The sequence below is a fragment of the Platichthys flesus genome, chromosome 14, assembly GCF_949316205.1.
Source record: "Platichthys flesus chromosome 14, fPlaFle2.1, whole genome shotgun sequence".
NCBI classification, from domain to species: Eukaryota; Metazoa; Chordata; class Actinopteri; order Pleuronectiformes; family Pleuronectidae; genus Platichthys; species Platichthys flesus.
In genome coordinates this window covers 4,360,225-4,363,028 of record NC_084958.1, presented here as the reverse complement: position 1 = coordinate 4,363,028, position 2,804 = coordinate 4,360,225, and positions in this window count along the sequence as shown.

The following is a 2,804-nucleotide window of genomic DNA, read 5'->3' as shown; positions in this document are numbered from 1 at the left end:
AAGGAAACAAAACACGGCACGTAACACAGTTTGTTGTCTCTGTGGTTCATTTTTTTTTCTCTCTCGCCCTCTCCTCCTCCAGGTGGGTGCTCTGGAAGCACCTCCACTGGCAAAGCTGAGGCCACACTGAATATGGTTGTGGCCTAAACAACCCTGAGCAGAGTCAGCTGTAACCAATTTGGAGAAGTTGCATAAGGACAACCCAGTCTCATTAGAAAAGTTTTTTTAAATTTTAACTCAGTCTTTGTCCGCTAATTGTTTTGCATTGGCGCGTGCCCACGTCACGTGATTCCCAAGTTCCCGTCTGCAGAAAGGAAAACATGGCGGACATTCCATGTTTTTTTCAGATAAAAATATAATTTTGTAACTTAGTTTGGGCATACAAATACATTCTGACGTCATTTCTAGTTTCAAATTGTTTCAGATCTCTCCAGAAAATTTTAGGATTTCTACGTATTTTTTGTTCCTAAGATGGTTGTTAGGGAATCTGCAATGGAAGAGGTCTTTCACTATAGGTGTTGAGTGTGTTTGAAGTTTGATTTTTTTTTCTAAAATACATTATTAATACATGATTAAACTGATTTATAAATTATTCAGATTAACAAGGGATGTATTTGTCTAACATTATTGGACTATACAAGATCAATTTGCTTGAATTTTTTCATAACAAGATGTTTGTATGTTGTAAGAAAGTTTTAAGTAACAAATGGTATGCTTTGCTTCTCAATTCTTGAATCAAAGAGAATCCTGCTGGGACAGAGCAGTTTGTTTGGATTGATGAGGACCAGGAAGGGCAACCTCTCCCAAAAAGGAGGAGAACAGGAGAGAAACGGAAGTGCTGTTCAGCCACTGGTTAGTAGTTTTTTCCTTTCTGTTCATTTAAAACCGTACTTAATTTCTCCTCAAGCAAGATATCAAATGTATTTTCATCCTTCTGCAGATGCCTCGGGAAGCACAGACCCTTCAAGTGCTCCCTCTACTAGTTGACAACAGATGGATACTGGGAGAGTCCAAAACATAGTTAGTTTTTCTTCTTGTTTGTAATAGTAAGCTGTAAGCGTGCTGCGTCATTTCGTCACTTCCTGTTTACCTGTCGCTGATGGTGGTCGCCATAGATATATATATATATATAAAGGCTAGATGTCTCATCCGCCTTTCCGGTCAACGGAGTCGAATGTCCGCACCTGGCGGCCATCTTGCCACAGGCAGCTCGCCCACCCATAACATTGTGTTGGTAGTGGTACATGTTCTTTTTAAATAAAAAAATAAAATAAAAAATCTTGATGTATATTTGTAAAGGGAAATCTTGTAAATATATAGAACACTATTCTATTTTTTAGAAAATAACATAATTATTCATAAGTATGCAGTGTCATAACTACATGTCTGATGTTTGTAACAAACCAAACCATTTAAAAATCGGTTGAGAATTTAGCAAGTTATGGTTATTTAAAAAGTACGTACCACTACAACAAAATGTTATGGGTGGGCAAGCTGCCTGTGGTAAGATGGCCGCCATGTGCGGACGTTCAACTCCGCTGTCTGAGACATCTAGACTTTATATATATCTATGGTGGTCGCTCTCTGAACTAGCTCCTCTGCTAAACACAGCTGTTTCTCTGTATTACTATAGCTAAAATCACCGGTCTATAGTTAAACACTGTTACGACCCTGTCTAGGGGAAAATATAATCGCAACATGGTACAATAGTTTCCCCCCCCCCTCCTTGCCACACTCCCAAGAACCAGCCACAACAATTAACAGCCCGTTCGTGTTTATTGACACATTTGCTTCAGGGTGGGCTTACAGCAAAATAACAAACAGAAAACAACACTAAGGCGAAACAACCTAACCTTCCCTACTCAAAATTAAAGAAAACAAAAGACATCATACTGACCTAACTCCTCACCAACAAAACAGGAGAAAACATGGTTCGAACGAAAATGCTACCCACCCCTACCAAGAACGGGCTGTGAGCAAAAGAACAATTTACAGACGGCTGCATAAGTTGAGTCCGGCTGGAGGTCCTGCTGGCAGTGGCAAGAGGAGTGAGAACCGCAGGAGCTTTGGGAACCGTCCTCTTATCCTGGAAATACGATCCACCTCCATCCCTGCTGGAACCAATCCGCGCCCTGTAAACACATCCACCCACTCAAAGAGACACACCTGAAACTCATCCACTCGAACAGACACACCTGACACACATCACACAATCATCGAGAGAGAGAGAGAGAGAGAGAGCGAGAGCGAGAGCGAGAGAGAGAGAGAGAGCGAGAGAGAGAGAGCCACACAACCTCCAGGTTGTAACACCTCCCCCCTTAAAGATCGAACATTTCTCCCCAAAAGAAAATGATCGATTTCACAGGTCACCGGAACGCGAAAGTGCATCAGCTATAACATTATCTTTACCTTTCTTATGCCGAATTTCGATATTAAAGTCCTGCAATAGCAGCGACCAACGCATTAAACGCTGGTTGCTGTTACGCATTTGGGACAGGAATACTAAGGGGTTGTGGTCTGAATACACAACCACAGGCAGCGGAGTGGAACCGACATAGACCTCGAAGTGTTGAAGGGCTAGGAGTAAAGCTAATGCTTCCTTCTCAATAGTACTGTAATTTAGTTGATGTTTGTTGAATTTCTTAGAGAAGAAACAGACCGGGTGATCCACATCATTAACATCCTCCTGCAGCAGCACCGCCCCAGCCCCGTGACCACTGGCATCAACCTCAAGTTTGAAGGGCAGCAGAAAGTCTGGGGAAGAAAGAACAGGTGCGCTACAGAGAAGAGCCTTAGCAGATTCA